General features: G+C 38.3%; 1 protein-coding gene across 3 annotated transcripts in view; it reads left to right on the forward strand.

Moving 5' to 3' along the window:
* Nucleotides 1-9,071: 9,071 nt before the first annotated feature.
* The window catches only part of RABGAP1 (RAB GTPase activating protein 1), a 171,246-nt gene continuing 162,583 nt past the window's right edge, over nucleotides 9,072-17,734 (forward strand). The window contains exon 1 of one of the 3 annotated variants that reach the window (XM_043566378.1): nucleotides 9,072-9,186. The gene's annotated coding sequence lies outside the window, so the exon portion shown is untranslated. The remainder of the gene's footprint in view (nucleotides 9,187-17,734) is intronic. The other 2 variants (XR_006295052.1, XM_043566379.1) reach the window with 2 other exon arrangements.

Raw genomic sequence — 17,734 nt, forward strand, 5'->3', positions numbered from 1 at the left:
GCGCCTCCGCACTTAAGCCTTGGTAAGGCCCTCCCGACTAGGGATGTGGACTCGCCGCGCTGGGGCCGTGAAAGTAAAAGGTGGTGTACTCCTCTTGCTTTTGGATGTTGGTGATTCCCAGAGGTTTCTTTCATTCTCTAGCCTTCCGTTGCCTACATCGAGGTCTAGACTGATCTCTTAAGCCCCAGGGCCAACTTGCCCAGAAGACATCTCCAAGTGGTTGTCCCAATCTTAATGTGTCTTTTAATTATCTCAAGTTCGTATGCTGACCTGCTTCTTAGTGCCTGTAGTCCTTATGTTGGTAAACGGCATCATCCACGCAGCCTTGCAGACCAGAAAACTTTAGTATCGTTCTAGAGTTCTGTTCTTTTTCCTTTCCAATCCATTTGCTCACTGGGCTCTTTTTTTTTTTTTTTTTTTTTTTTGGTACGAGGAGGGTGGGGAGATTATTGTGATAAAACATATACTTATTTATTTTTAAATGTTTACTTATTTATTTTTGGGAGGGAGGGGGAGAGAGAGAGACAGAGAGATTCCCAAGCAGGCCCGATGTGGAGCTTGAACTCACAAACGGAGTTCGTGACCTGAGCCAAAATCTGGAGTCAGACGCTTAACTGACTGAGCCAGCCAGTTGTCCTAAAACATAGTATTTATAATTTTAAGCAGCTTATAATTTTGTAAGTGTAAAGTTTGGTGGCATTCAGTACATTCACAATGTTATGTAACAGTCACCACAGCTGTACCCAACTTCATTCTTTTGTATGTGGATAACATTTTCCCAGCACCAGTTCTTGAAAAGACTTTCCTTTACCATTTCAATGGTCTTGGCACCTTTGACTATGTTTGTGAGGGTTTATTTCTGGCTCTCTGTCCTGCCACTTTTGAAGCAAGAAAGTGTGAGTCCCCAAACTTTATGCTTTTTCATGATTGTTTTGACCCATTGAAACTCCATGTAAATTTAAGGATGACCTTTTACATTTCTGAGAAAAAGGATGTTGTAATTTTGATTGTATTGGATCTGTAAATCACTTTGGGTGACATTGCCATTTTAACATCTTCATACCTATGAATACAGAATGTCTTTCGAGGTACCTAGGTATTCATTAATTTCACAGCAATGTTTTCAAGTTTAAAGGGTACTTAATTCTTCTTGATAATATTGTAAATGGAATTGCCTTCTTAACTTCGTTTTCATATTGTTCATAGCTGGTAGGTAGTAATAACTGATTTTTTTTTTAGTTTATTTATTTATTTTGAGAGAGAGAGAGAGAGAGAGAGAGAGAGAGAGGCAGGCAGAGAGAGATTCCCAAGCAGGCTCTGAGCTATCAGTACAGAGCCCAGCATCGGGCTCCATGTCACAAACTGTGAGATCATGACCTGACCGGAAAACAAGAGTAGGACACTTAACCGACTGAGCCACCCAGACACCCTGAAACAACTGTTTTTGTGTGTTATTGTTATACCCAGCACGATTTCTGAATTTGTTTTTGCTTTGGTAGCTTTCTTGGGGGTTCTTCTAGATTTCCTCTCTCTATAATCATGTTGTCTTTCAACAGAGATAGTTTTACCTCTTTCTCTCCATTTGCCTTTTATTTCTCTTTCTTGAGAAAGAAAGAGAATAGTTATAATAGTTCTGGCTGGAATTTGTACAATGTTGAATAGCTGCAGCAAAAGGAGGCATCTTTGACTTGCTTCTGATCTTACAGGGGTAGTTAAATTATTGAGTATGAAGTTAAATGTGGGTTTTTTCCACAAATACCTTTATCATGTAGAGAAATTTTCTCTACTTTTCTGAGAGATCTTACTATGAAAAGCATTGTATTCTGTCAAATGTCTTTTCTTCATCCACTAAGATGATCATGTGTTTTTTTTCCCTTTGTTTTATTAATGTGATATATTACATTGATTGATTTTATGTCAAACCACTCTGCATTCCTGGAATAAATCCCACTTGGACATGGTGAGTAATCCTTTTAATATGTTGTTGGATTTGATTGTCTTATATGTTATTGAGGATTTTATCATCTATATTCATGGGAGATATCAGTCTCTAACTTATGATGCATTTATCTGGCTTTGGTATCAGGTTAATGAAGGTCTCATAGAATGAGTTAGGAAATATTTCTGCTTTAATTTTTTTGGTAAGAATTTGAGGAGGATTGGTGTTACTCATTAAATGTTTGGTACATTTCACTGGTGAAGTCATATGGTACAGGACTGTTCTTTGTTCCGAGGTTTTTGATTGCTCATTCAATCTGTTATAATTGTGTTGAGTTTTCTATTTCTTCTTGAATCAGTTTAGATAATTTATGTGTTTCAAGGAATTTGCCTGTTGTCTAGGTTTGTTGGCATACAATTGTTCATAGCATTCTTTTATAATCCTTTTTATTTCTGAAATGTCATAAATAATATCCTCACTTTCATTTCTGATTTTAGTTATTTGCATGTTCTTTTTTGTCAGTCTAGCTAAAGATTTGTTGATTTTTTTCTTTTCAAAGAAACAACTTTTGGTTTCATTGATTTTTCTTTTTCTAGTCTCTATCTCCACTCTGATCTGTTTTACTTCCTTCCTTTCGCTAGTTTTGGGTTTAGTTTCTAGTTTTTGTTGGAGTGCCTGGGTGGCTCGGTCGGTTGAGCAACCAACTCTTGGTCAGGTCGTGATCTTGGGGTCATGAGATTGACCCCGGTGTTGGGTTTCACACTGAGAGTGGAGCCTGCTTGGGATTCTCTTTCTCCCTTTCTGTCTGCCCTTCTGTTCACACGCACACTCTCTTGCCCTTTCTCTCAAAATATATAAATAAACGTTAAAAAAATAGTTTCTAGTTTTTCTCATTTTGTAAAGTATAAACTTAGGGTATTATTTTGAAATCTTTTTTAATGTAACCGTTTTCAAGTATAAATTTCTCTCTGATTACTGCTTTCATTGCATCCTGTTTTGAAATGTTGTGTCATCATTTTCATTCATTTCTAACGTATATTCTAATTTCCCTTTTGATTTCTTCTTTGATCCATTGGTTGTTTAAGAGCGTGTTGTTAAGAGTGTTAAGAGTGTTCCCTTTGGCTCAGGTCATGATCTTGTGGTTCATGAGTTCAAGACTTACATCGCTTGTTTGCTGCTGTCAGTACACAGCCCACTTGGGATCCTGTCTCCTCTCTGTGCCCCTCCCCCACTTGAGCTCAGGCACATGCATTCTAAATGATTAAATAAATAAATAAATAAATAAATAAATAAATCCTTCTTTGTCTCTTGTAACCTTTTTTTGGATTTACAGTCTGGTTTGTATGATGTTAGTATAACCACCCCAGCTTTTTTTTGGTTACTATTTGCATGGAAATTTTTTTTTTTTTTAAAGTAAGCTCTAGGCCCAATGTGGGACTCAAACTCATGATCAAAAGTCACATGTTCTACTGACTAAGCCAGCCAGGCACCCCTGGAATATCTTTTTAATAATTCTTTCACTTTTAACCTGTTTATATCTTTGGAACTAAAGTGAGTCTTTTCTAGGCTACAGGTGGTTGTATCTGTTTTTAAAGTCCATTCTGTTCAACTCTTTGAGGAGTTTATACCATTTACATTTTTTTTAAGTTTACTTATTTATTCATTTTGAAAGAGAAGAGAGAGCATGAGAGAGGGAAAGGGAGAGTCCCAAGCAGGCTCTGAACTTACAGCACGGAGCCCAACACAAGGCTCTGTCTCACTAACTATGAGATTATGACCTGAGTTGAAAGCAAGAGTCAGATGCTTAACCAACTGAGCCACCACCCAGGCGCCCTACATCATTTACATTTACAGTAATTACTGCTAAGGACGGATTTATTTCTGCCATTTGGCTATTTGTTTTCTATAGGCCTTTGTGCCCTTCTTTTATTACTGCCTTTTTCCTGTATTTATTTGAGTTTTTGCAGTTAAAAGTTTTAATTCATCTCTTTCCTTTTGTGTATATGCTATAGATGTTTTCTTTGTGGTTGTCGTGGGAATTACATTTAACAGCAGTTATAACAATCTAATTGAATTGATACCAACTTCAATAGCACACAAAACCTCTCCAATATAACTCTGCCCTCTCTTTCTATTATTGATGTTACAGATTATATCTTTATATACTGTGTGCCCAATAACATAGATTAATATTTTAATACATTGTTTTTTAAATCCTATAGAAAATGAAAAGGTGGAGTTACAAATTGTAATTACAACAATACTTAGTTTTATAATCCCCCACGCACTGATCTTTACTAGAGATCTTTATTTTTTCATATAGCTTCAAATTACTCTTGATCATCCTTTCGTTTCAGCCTGAAGTATTACCTCATTTCAACCTAAAGGATTGCTGTTAATGCTTCTTGACGGGCAGGTTTACTGGTAAACTCCCTTAGCTTTTTTAAAATCAGAGATTATTTTAATTTCTTTTTTTTTTTTTGAAGTTTATTTTTGAGAGAGACAGAGACCGCGTGAGTGGGGGAAGGGCAGAGAGAGAGAGAGAGAGAGAGAGCGAGCGCAAGCATCCCAAGCAGGCTCCACGCCACCAGCACAGAGCCAGACGCAGGGCTTGAATTCACAAAACTGTGAGATCACCACCCGAACTGAAACCAAGAGTTGAACACTGAACTGACTGAGCCACCCAGGCACCCCACTTTTTCATTTTTGAAGGACAGTTTTGCCAGATAGAGAATTCTTTATCAACAGTTGTTTTCTTTCAGCATGTTGAATATCATTAACCCAACTGCTTTCTGGCCTCCAAGGTTAAAGATGAGAAATTGGTTGATAATCTTATTGAGGATCCCTTGTATGTAATGAACCACTCCTCTCTTGCTGCTTTCAAGAGTCTCTCTTTTCTTGGACTTTCTACAGTTTGATTATTCTTTCTACCCTTTCTCTCTTCTCCTGGGACTCCCACAGTGGTATGTTGTTTCTCTTGATAGTGTCCCACAGATCCCTTAGGCTCTATTCACTGTTCACATTTCTGTTTTTGTTTTTTTTTTTTCTTTTCTTTTTGTTCCTCAGATGGAGTAGGAAGCACAGGAAATCCATTTCTCTACCTAGACAACAATTGCACTGGCAGAAACTGTCCGAAATAACTATTTTGGAACTCTGGAGGCCACTTGAATTCTTGCATCTTCCAAGGGAAAGTTTGGTTGGTAAATTGAGGTTAATTTCAGTCAATGTCAGACTTTAGTGTAATAGCACCTCCCTGTTTCCTACCCCTCAACCCTGTGGCAGGCAGCCATGTTCACATTCCTGGTGTGGCTTGCTGGAGCCGTGGTGGGAAATAAGAATCTTGTTCGCCAAATACCGGAGTTCTGTGTTTTGATTGCTGATCACTCCTTTTGAGTTCTGAGATTCAGGCACAGAATAGCTGCCAATGTTTCAACCCTCATTGGCTGAAGCTAGCTCTATGGGATTTGAAGGAACAGCTCCTGTTTTGTTTTTTTGTTTGATTTTTTTCCCTTCAACTACACTTCGGAGCCAGACATTTAAAGATTAGGACATTCAAAAGCAATCACTTACATGGGGAAAATTAGAAAGCCACCATGTATAACCAGGAAAAGATGCAGATTCAGAAAAGAACTGAGAAGACCTTAATCTTTCACCTTAGGCTGATCCTGATCCCTGGCACAGAGACATCCTTCAACAATAAAACACAAACAAAAACAGCAATCCCTGGGAAAGGGGAAGAATCGGATTTCCACAGTTACCACATTATAAGATTCAAATGTCCATTTTTCAGCCAAAAAAAAAAAAAAGTCATACAAATAGGGAAGTATGGTCCATTCAGAGAAACAAAATAAATGAACAGAAACCATCCCTGAGAAAGATCGGACCTATGTCTTACTAGACAAAGACTTTAACTAGTCTTGAAGTTGCTCACTGAGTTAAAAGAAAACATGAATGAAGTCAGAAAAACTATGAAAAATGGGAATAGCATTAAAGATACAGAAATTATAAAAGGAACCACAATGAAATTCTGAAGTTAAAAAAGTACAATAGTAGAAATGAAAAATTCATTAGAAGGTTTCAAAATCAGGTTTGAGCAGGCAGAAGAAAGAATCAGCAAACATGAAGCTACTTCTGTTTTTTTGTTTTGTTTTTTTTTAATTTTTTTTTTTAACGTTTATTTATTTTTGAGACAGAGACAGACAGAGCATGAACAGGGGAGGGGCAGAGAGAGAGGGAGACACAGAATTGGAAGCAGGCTCCAAGCTCTGAGCCATCAGCCCAGAGCCTGACGCGGGGCTCGAACTCACGGACCGCGAGATCATGACCTGAGCTGAAGTCGGACGCTTAACCGACTGAACCACCCAGGCGCCCCGAAGCTACTTCTGTTTAAAACACCACTTTAGCCCTCTTCCCACACCCCACGCCAATCCCATCCCCTTTCTTCATCATTCAAGCCTTTATTTTTTTTAAATGTTTATTCATTTTGAGAGCACATGTGTGAGCGGGAGAGGAGCAGAGAGAGGGAGAGAGAGAATCTGAAGCATGCTCCTTGCTGTCAGTGCAGAGCCTGAGGTAGGGTTGGATCTCACAAACCATGAGATCGTGACCTGAGCCAAAACCAAGAGTCCAAGAGTCAGATGCTTAACTGACTGAGCCACCCAGGTGCCTCTCAAGCCTTTCTGATCTTAGGCAGCCTCCAAACTGTCCCATTTACCCCATTTTGCCTTTTCTACTCCTACCAGAATGATCTTTCAGAAAATCCAAATCTGATATTTGGCACTGTCCTTGAAAACCTCTGAGGCCACACGTGTGTATAGATTGAATTTCCTTTTTTCAGTTTTAGCATTCACAGACTTTCCCATTCTGGCTCCAACAAACCACATTAATCCATTTGAGCCTTGAAGTATAATTTCCAGTTGCCAGGAAATAACAGGTCTAGAGGAACAAACGCAATGATCTCTTGTGGAAACAACCATTCAGATCTAGAGGGTGGGAAATTTTGCACTTAAAAGTGGCCTGATTCTTGAGTAAGCCAGTATCTTAATATTTTTCTTAAGTGCTTGAGTAAAAAATACTTGAGGGATAGAACAACCAGATGCAGTATGTGGCCCTGGATTGGATACTGATTTGGGAAAACCAGCTTTAAAAAATATATTTCAGGGTCACCTGGGTGGCTCAGTTGGTTAAGCATCTGGCTTCGGCTCAGGTTATGATCTCACAGTTTGTGGGTTCGAGCCCCATGTCAGGCTCTGTGCTGTCATCTCAGAGCCTGGAGATTGCTTTGGATTCTGTGTCTCCCTCTCTCTGTGCCTCTCCATTCACGCTCTGTGTCTCTCTGTCTTTCAAAAATAAATAAACGTTAAAATTAAAAAAAAAAATAATAAAAAAATATATATTTCAGTCAACAGAATATTTGATTATCGTAGATAATAGATGAGAGGAAAACTTATGGAAATGATATTACTGATTTGGGAAAGCCAACTGTAAAAATATTTTTAAGTTGATAAAAAATCAAATGTGATCTAGGAATTAGATGAGAGGAAAATTTACTGAAATGGTAAGATGGATATTGTTAATTGAATAAAGCAGATTGCTAAACTGTGATCTCATTTTTTCAAAAACAATATGTTGGCATCAAAGGATATGCATTACAGTATTAACCTTGGTGGGAATGTTATGTTTTATTTTTTATTGTAGTTTGTCTCTATTTTCTATTTTACTCCAAGGCACACTGTACTGAACCTACAATAAAATTTTAATTAAAAATTTTGTTAAGATTTACATATATATTTGGGGTATACATATGAATCAGAGTACATGAAGGTATTGCCACCAAAATATTAAAAGTGTGTCAGGATTTCAGGGGATTTCCAAACACTACATCTATTATTTGATACTACTTTAAAATGGGTGTGTATTATTATATAACTGTATAAGGAGAAAAGGAACAAAGCTATTTTCCCGTGGGACTGCAGCCAAGTCTATTGTAATAGACAAGTCACAAAGAGGAAGGACTACGACAGAGCACGTTTTTGCTTTTTCTCTGGTTGATTTGGGTACATTATCCACAGGAAAACATTACATGACTCATTCACCAGGAAAAGAGCATAGGCTATTTGAATAAAGTAAGGGGAAGAGGGAAGGATAGGCTGTAGAATTAGTTTGTAAACTATCATGACTTAAGTAACACCTTTAGGAGCCACTGTTTTTGTTACCAACTACATTGTAAATTCATTCAGGACAGAAGCTTTAAATCTCATTCTGTTCCTTTTGCTTTATATATCACTTTTGAATTTTTATTTTTTAAGATTTTATTTTTAAGTATCTTCTACACTCAACGTGGGGTTTGAACTCATAACCCTGAGATTAAGGGTCGCATAGTCTATGGACTGCACCAGCCAGGCTTCCCACTTTTGAGTAATTTTAAAATAAAATCCTAGCCCCATCTTTGAGTCTAATACTCTAAAACAATCTTGTTTATTGTTGACCTCTTCCCTGTGTCTCAAGTACCTCAAGGCAGCAGTGTTGTAGCCAGTAGCCCTTGGACTTGAATCAAAAACTTTGCCTTTTAGACTGAAGTATTACTCAGGCCGGACTCCTTTATAAAATGAGAAAAATCGTAACATTCTCTTGGGTTTGTGGTAAAGTCAAATGAGATAACCATAAAAAGACCTATCAATATCTCGCACATTGCGCGCCTTCAATAAAGGCCAGGTGAGGTCAGTCAAGTAACACTGTCAAGGACTGCTTTTGAAATAGTACATGAACGTGAAAGGTGAGCAGGGGATTCCTTGCTCTTTGCGGGTGTACCCCCTTTTGCCTAAAAGGCAAAAGCACTGCAACAGGTGCTACCTAGCTTGATTCCCCTGCCATGCTGTTTCCAGTCCTTGAGGTAGTTCACATAGGCACATAGCCACTGCCAGTCCAAGCCCAGATACATCACAGCTCTAAGTTCAGCTTCAATATTACTGACAGCGCAGGCGCAGACTCCCATAACAGAGTAAAAGCCCAGGTGGGGCTTCGAGGAAAGGAAGTACGCCCTCGCCGCCTGTTGTTGGGCCAATGGGGCTACTCTGTTTAACCGCGGGCCTATGAAACGGGGCAGGAGGCGGGGCGGAGGGCGGAAGAAGCTGTTCTCACGTGAGTAGGGGGTGGGGAGGGAGGGGGCAGGGCGGCTAGGGAGGCCCAGGCGGCGGAGCCTCCGGGACGGCGAACGGCGGGCGGCGGAGGAGGAGACAGCGGGTCGGGTAGGGCCGACGTTTCCCCTCCTCGTCCTCGCACCCTCCTATCCACCAAGCCCCGGGGGATTCTCTGACAGCCCCTGCGGAGAGCCAAGCTGTGTTCTCATTCCGCGGGGCTGGGCTGGGCAGATTGCGCTCACCTCCCTCGACGAGCCGGGTTCTGAGGGTGCCGTGATTGGGGGGAGGGGGAGCTGTGGCGGGGGAGAGGGCGCATGCGCAGGCGAGAACGCTCCCGCAGCCCCTGCCCAAACCGGTTCCCCCTGTCTGGGTGGGTGTCTTGTCTGCCGAGTCCTGCGCTTGCAGCGGTTCTTCTGGCCCCCGGGCAAAGCTGGATTGTCTCTTGACTTGAATGTTTTGGGCCAGGTCCTGTTTGGGAATCTGACTACTCCCTACGCCTCAGTTTCTCCTCATTACCAGCTGGGCCTGTATTTGTGACTTCGGCTGGCTTGGGCCTCAGGCTAGCTTCCTGGGCTGCGCCGAATCTGAAAGACTTGCTTTCTTTTAGCGTTGGCCTGCCAACTCGTACTGGTCTCGTTTTACCCACTTGCAGTTAAAGTGTCTCACTCTCCCCATGTACTTTAAGTATCTGTTCTCAATACCTCATTGCTGTGTCTTTGATTCTTAGCAACCTTCAGGGTTTTAGAGGGTGAACCAGAGGAGAACCCTAGACTTCCAAGTATTCGCTGTCCATTGCCTCGTAGTACTTTGGTCCCTACTCTTTTGGCATTCCGACTGTTATCGTTTGCACCTGTTTTTACGGCATCTCCGTACTGAGGGTTACTGGGGGATTCCTTTATCATAGAAGCAAGAGTCTTAAGAGACTGTTCAAAGTGTCATGCTACTAGTGCTCCGTTAGTTTGAAATCATGTTCCAACTTGAATTTGCGATCTTGTGGCTTTTGTCGTTTTTATTAGAAAAAAACTGTCAGGGACAGGATTTCACCATTCATTTGATATTTTCATTCAAATAAACACCTGTGTTCACTTACATGTGACCGGAATAGTGGAGTATGAGTTTGTTTCCAGCTGCTTTATTTAAAAAGAGGAAAACAATGGAGGATGAATTGCACTGTTTGTCACAAACTGATGTTTGAAAAGTTGAAAAACTTAGATACCAAGGAAGTAGACATTGAACTTTTTAAATGAAGGACCTGTTGGCTTTAATTCAAGTGTGTATAGGGTGCTATTTTAACATATACTGAAGGCTTTTAGGTGGAGTTTCCTTTAAAAAACTGAAAATGAATATGGGAAAGAGTTCTTTATGATTTTCTTTTATAGACCTTAGATTGCATTAATAAGATTTGAATCCATGATTGATTTGTATTTACTGGTAACATTTAAAATTCACATGGAACTTAAATACAAATTAAATTCGTAATTAAAACTAAACTGCTATGTTGCGGCACACTTTTCACTGTTGCAGTTTTATAACTCAGCATACTGTTGATTAACTTATGTCATTGGTGTTATATATTTGTTTGGATAGTTAACCTACCAACTATATGCTTATTGGTCTCATTGGCATAATGTTGTGGGTTTTTTTAATGTTTTTTATTTTGAGAGAGAGAGAAAGAGCGTGCACGTATGTGCTAGCAAGGGAGAGGCAGAGAGAGAGGGAGAAAGAATCCTAAGCAGGCTCTTCACTGTCAGCACAGAGCCCTATATGGGGCTCTATCCCATGAACTCTAAGATCATGACCTGAGCCAAAATCGAATCAGACGCTTAGCCAACTGAGCCATCCAGGCACCCTGTATAGTGTTTTATTAGCAGGTCACACATGCTTACTCTGGGTTAAGTGGTTGTGTAGTGGGATACTGTAAAAGTGAAGACACCTGTTTCCTATCTTTTATTTAAAAAACAATTTTTTTAAACGTTTATTTTTGAAAGAGCGCAAGCAAGGAAGGGCACAGAGAGAGGGAGACACAGAATCCAAAGCAGGCTCCAGGCACTGAGCTGTCAGCACAGAGCCCTACGCGGGGATGGAACCCCTCTCTTTCATATTGCATATTGAAAGATGTGTATTTTGCACATTATGTACATGAAGAAACCTCATTTCCACAAATATATCTCAACTTTACAGCCCAGATTCTTTAAAGAAGTAATTTTCTTTTATTGAGTGTATATCCAGTTAAATTTCACGGCCCAAACTCTTTTAAAGAAGTCATTGTTGGGGCAGTGCCTGGGTGGCTTAGTCAGTTAAGCGTCTGACTTTGGCTCAGATCATGATCTCATGATTCGTTGGTTCGAGCCCTGCATCAGACTCTGTGCTGACAGCTCAGAGCCTGGAACCTGCTTCAGATTCTGTGTCTCCTTCTCTCTCTGCCCCTCCCCTGCTCACTCGTGCGCACTCTCTCTCACTCACTCAAAAATAAATACTACAATTTTTTTTTTTTAAAAAAGAAGTCATTGTCTGTTATTGAGCATGTTTCCAGCTAATACATAGCCTACTTTGAAGGTCTCATCATTTCCCAGTGATTGTTTTCACAAGTGACCTTTGAGTACAGAATTCAGAAAATAATTTGTTTAAATCAGCACTACTGTTGACTGTCTTTTGGACACTAGTGTGCTGAAGTTCATATATAGTTCATATACATGCCTGTAATATCTTTGTAGTTTTCAGTATAATTAGGTATGATTATACTTCTCAAGCATATGGAATAAATGAACTTTTAAATAATCTTTCACAGAGGTAGAACTCAAATATCAAAGAATTGTTAATTTAACCAACATGCATAAAGCAGAGTTTGGCATGACATTTGGGTGCTTTGTATGCAACTGCCTTGTTTTATTGGTTTTCTATAGATTTAGATTACAAAGAAAGAAAATCCAAGGCCAAGGACTCAACATCCCTGGGTATCAATGAAAAAACAGTACATCAATTAAACAGCTTTCTTTTTTGCATAAATTGGTTACCTGGTCCATCCCTAATCCCTCACCTCCTATTCTGTGTTGTTCTGAAAGATCTTGATTCTTTAGAAAACTTTTAAGTCAAAACACTACTGGATAGATATTTAAACTTATAACCACTTTTGTTGACCCTAACAGCCTTGTTTCTCTTCCTGTACAGACTGGCCAATATGGCAGTTTGCAAGTCATGACCACTTTAGTTTATAGAATTTAGCCTGGAAGTTTCTCCCTTTCCAAAGTAACCCTAATCTTTGAAGTAATCAGTGAGACTCTTTTGAAGATTGTTCTTTCCAGCATAGTAGAGTTTTATCAGGCCTGACCTTTCCCCCCAGATCCCCTTTTCCGTGGATCACCAAATAGTAAAAATAAAGCCCTTATTTTTAAGTTTATACCTGACCTTAAAGTCTGTTTGACCTTGGCTCTAAAGTAGGAAGTGTATCTTCTTAATTGTATGGCTGTGCTGCCAGATTTGGAGGTCCATATCTCTCAAGAGTTCATGCATGATTGTTACATATCTCTAGTTAAGGTTGCATTCACTTTTATATTATAAATCAGTGCTTCTTGGGATCTATTCATCTTTTTGGGAATAAATTCTTCTCCATACTAAAGTCTGTCATTTACTTAGGTACATTAGCAAATTAGTGTCTATGATAACTTTAACAACAATGTTATTAACTGTAAAGTTTTAATTTGACTGTTATTAAAATTTGTTTTTCTATTCCCTTATTTGTACATTTTGGTAATTATAACCAACAACCTTTGGTTATAATCTTATTTCCCTTTTTTAGAAGATGGCCTTTGTATCAGAAAAAGGAACTGATTGGCAAACTCTTCCTTTGGGAATATATTTTAAATATCAAGGGTATTAAGAGACAGCATGCAAGGCTAAATTGGATTAAATGTTGGGCATTTGTATAATACTGGGAAGAGCCACAAGTTAATCATTTTAATATTTTTAGTATAGAGGTAATAAACTCTTTTATACCCTTGAAGTATGCTGATAAACGGATTTTGGCAATGTAAGAGTAGGAACATGTCATGTAAATCTCTTTTGCTGTGACACACGATTTTCTATAAATAGACCTCTGATATATCTGCAGGAGAGAAATGGTTATATCCTTGTTGTAGCTACCTGTTGAATTCTTTGTGAATTGAAGAAAAATCAGAAATCTGTCTAATTGCAAAACCTAATATTTCTTTTAGAAAAATTGTTTCCTAGCAGGAACAAATTTTATTTTTAATTATTTTTTGCTGTTGGGTATGAGAAACAATCTTTTCAGATTTAAAAACACCTGTGGAACTTAATATTTGTGAATTTTTTGATACCTATTTTTTATTAACATAAATTAGATACCAAAATAAGAAGGTATTCTTAAGACTTATTTGTGAAATTTTAAATCTTACACAGTGCTGATTCTGATGCTATGAATGAAGGTGTGCACTGAATGTTTATTGGTTGCTCTGTACAACACACTTGTTGAATGTCCCACCACCCTTGTATAACTATGGACCAGGGCCACCTTGTGTCAGAAGGTGCAGAAAACATGTATGTCTGTGCCAAACATTTGTGTTTTGTCTACACACATTTCCCTGAAAATCAAAAAGAAGTTACAGAAAAGAGAAACTGTATTTACTGCATTTATCTTAGGCTCTATCAATTAATTTGCTTGCTTGGCATTAAACTTACATAATTTAAGGACAATTGAATAAAATAAACATTTAAGATTTAAGTGTAGACAGGTTGCCATTCTAAATGGAATAGATCTTCACTGTGGATGAGAAGGAACTATATTGACTAATTTCCTAAAATAAGGGAAAGTCTTTGGGCAGTCCTGCATTGCTTTAAAATATTCATATTTTTAGGGGCACCTGGGTGGCTCAGGTGGTTAAGCATCCAACTCTTGATTTTGTCTCAGGTCATGATCTCACAGGCTGTGAGTTCAAGCCCCACATCAGCCTTTGTGCTGACAATGCCCAGCCTGCTTGGGAGTCTGTCTCTGTCTCTCTCTGCCCCTCCCCTGCTCTCCATCTCTCTTTCAAAATAAATAAAAATTTTAAAAATGTTCATATTTTTAGACTTATAAAACACTAATGTAAATTATATTATGCTTTAGAAATTTCCAGAGAAAGAAAAAAATGAGGAAACTTTTTTTTTTCAAATGTGTATTAGAAAGGTCAGACATACAATCTGACTTTGTGAATGAGTAGTACGTTAGCATTAAGCTACTTTTCTTGTGTTCCCAGAGTTAGGTTTCTGTTGTGGAAATGGCATCCAAATAATTTAAATATTTAGTTCAGAGTTACTGTGTTGAAGTGGCATAAAGTCCTTTTACCTAGAGTTCTGGAAAAAATTGAAGTGCTGTCTCCTAAAATATCCACAGGAACATGGGGAAATCACCTATATGGGTTGGTGTGTGTGTGTGTGTGTGTGTGTGTTTTGTTTTTGTTTTTTAATGTTTATTTATTTTTGAGGGAGAGAGAGAGACAGTGTGAGCGGCAAGGGACAGAGAGAGAGAGGGGGAGACAGAATCTGAAACAGGCTCCAGGCTCTGCGCTGTCAGCCCAGAGCCCGATGCAGGGCTGGAACTCACCAACCGTGAGAGATCATGACCTGAGCCAAAGTCGGATGTGCCCCCCCACCCCCAGCAACATGGTTTATTTATTGTATTTTTTAGGTGTCAACAGTATTGCATTCAAATAATCAACTCAGTTAAATGAATTATTTTGTGTACATTTCATCTTCTTATCTCTTGTACCTTTCATTAGAGGTATCAAGATATAGGGGAGTGAGTGTGAACTTGGAATCAGTAATATCCCAGATCTTGCACTTACTTAGTATATGACTGAAAGTAAGCTACTGAATACTCCAAGACTTAGTTTCTGTATTTGCAGAAATGGAACTGCTTATGCTTACATCATGGATTAGGACTGGACAACACCTGGCCTGGCTACTTTCCTGGTTACTCTCATTCATAAAAGAATAGGTTCAGTACTCTCATTTCACATATCAGAAAACTGCAGCTACAACATTATTTGACTCATGTCAAGGAGGAGTTCTGGTTTTTTTTATATCGTACCAGACTATTAACTTTAATAAAGCTTCATTACTCATGACAAAGTGAGAAATAACTGAAAACATTGGTTGTCTTCCTTAGGCCCTTTACTGTATTGATTTTGTGAGTTTTATTCTAAAGATCCTATAATGTCATAATTAGGCTTTAAAAACTTGTATTGGCCAATGAATGGATAAACAAAATGTAGCATATTTATAATTTTTTTTAAATGTTACTTATTTTTGAGAGACAGAGTGCAAGTTGGGAAGGAGCATAGAGAGAGGGAAACAGAATCTGAAGCAGGCTCCAGGCTTTGAGTTGTCAGCACAGAACCTGAAAAAGGGCTTGAGCCCACAAGCCACAGGATCATGACGTGAGCCAAAGTCGGACACTCAACCGACTGAGCCACCCAGGCACCCCAAAAATGTAGTATATTCCATGGAATGTTATTCAGCCTGAGAGAGAAAGGAAATTCGGACACATGTTATAATGTAGATGAACTTTGAAGACATTATGCCAAATGAAATAAGTCAACCACAAAAGAACAAATGTGTGATTCCGCTACTTTTTTGAGGTACCTAGAGTAGTCAAATTCATAGAGACAGAGAATAGTGTGTGTTGATTGCCTGGGAGAATGGGAGTTGGTGTTTAATGGATATAGACTTTCAGTTGGGAAAGATGAAAAAGTTCAAAAAATGGATGGATGATGGTGATAGTTGCACGTAAGTGTGATGTATTTAATGCCACAAAATTGTACACTTAAAAATGGCTAAAACGGTAAAGTTATGTATATTTAACCACAACTTTAAAAAGATTAAAACTGTAAAATTTTTTAAAAAATTAAAAAACTTAAATCCTTTTGTCTTACTAATTTCTGTATTCCTATAATTAAATTATCCTTTTTTAGTTTATCTGGAATTGAACTAAAAGAGCCACTTCATAGTTTAAAGAAGTGAATTGTCACAGGCATTGCAAATTAAAATTTGCCTAGTGATGACTTTTAGATAAGCCGGTTTTTCTTGCTTTTAAGTGCTGTAGGCCCAAGATGATTGTTTTATTTTCTTTTTTTGGTTTTTTAAGATAAGCTGGAATTATTCAGAAGGCTTAAATTAATATGGTTCTCTTAGCTCACTAAAAATAATTCAAAGAAACAGCCCTCAAATTCAGAGTCAGACTTCAACAAAGACACATCTATTGTTTAGCAATTAGTAGTGGTGGAAAGGAATTTACTTTTATAAAGAAGGGATGATTTTCCATTGAGTTTTGTTAGATTTGTCCCACCCTTCCCAGGGCTAGGCTATGAGAAATTCATGTGAAAACCAATGCAGGAAAACAAACTCTGGAGCCAAGGAAAAAAGAAAAAATTGAGATTAATATAGTGTGATTAAAAAAAAAGAACTTCTTTGTCCACTTTAATTTTAAAGGGCTACAAACCCAGAGGATTGACCTGTTATAGCCTCTTTGAGACTTGATTCTTTTTCTTCCTTTTTGTTTTTTTCTGAACAGACAGCAATCTTATCAGGTCTGTGTTTTAGAAGGATAAAATTGGTAGCTACATAGAAGATGAATTAGAATCGGGAGAGAATAGAGTTAAGAGGAGAGATGCTTTCCAGAAAAGGACAGAGGCACCTAGATACCTGGATTTGGATCAAGATCCACAGTTTTATCTATGAACCTAGGCAGGTTATTGAATCAGTCTAAGCCTCTGTTTGTCATACGAAGTTAATGTCTTTCTGGCAAAGTTTGTGTGAACATTAGAAACAATGCGTGTAAAGCTTTTTAGTACCATATTGGACATTTAATTGTCCATAGTAACTAATAAGTAGTATTGTCTCTTTATATTTAGCGAGATGATTTAAGTATTCCCCTTAAGATTTCCCAAAGTTGTACTCATTTGCTCACTGGTTGAACAACAAAAATTATGGGTATTGAGAGGGAAGTGATAAGAGAGTGTTTTGGTCCAAAAGGAATCTGAGGTATGTTTTCTGGCTCAATGTTAACTGCCTTTGGGCTTGACAGTTGGAAATTTGATGAAGAGTCAGCCAGGCACACTCAAGAGTAGTTCTTTTTGAGTCTCTTCATTCCAGTTGTCATCCATATCCACTTCCCCAAGTCACAGCATGTAGTATAGCATATTAGTCATTTGTCCTCCTCACGTTACTTAGACCATACCACTTAAACACTGATTAAAGAGTATTGTTCAACTAGATTTATTGAGTGCTGCCAGTAAGCAAGGATATAAAAATAATATGAATAAAATCTAACATCCCTGTACACAGATAGTTCACAGGGACTGTGTGAGCTCATTGTATGCCCAGCATTTACCGTAGTGGTTTATACGTTATAATTATTTCTGGAATGAATGACCAACCAATATAGTGGAGTAGGAAAGAAGTATAACATTATTTTACTGTGTGATAAATGCTATAGTTCTGTGATAGAATTAAAAAGCAAATAAACAAAAGCCTTAGGAGCCCTAGAGCAAAATAATGAGTATTGCAGAAGGAAATGGGGAGATAGAATATGAATCTTTGATTGTATCATAAGATTGCTGGTGAGGGAGAAGGACTACCTGGAGAAATGAAGACATTCCTA

Source organism: Prionailurus bengalensis, chromosome D4 (assembly GCF_016509475.1).
Source record: "Prionailurus bengalensis isolate Pbe53 chromosome D4, Fcat_Pben_1.1_paternal_pri, whole genome shotgun sequence".
NCBI lineage: Eukaryota > Metazoa > Chordata > Mammalia > Carnivora > Felidae > Prionailurus > Prionailurus bengalensis.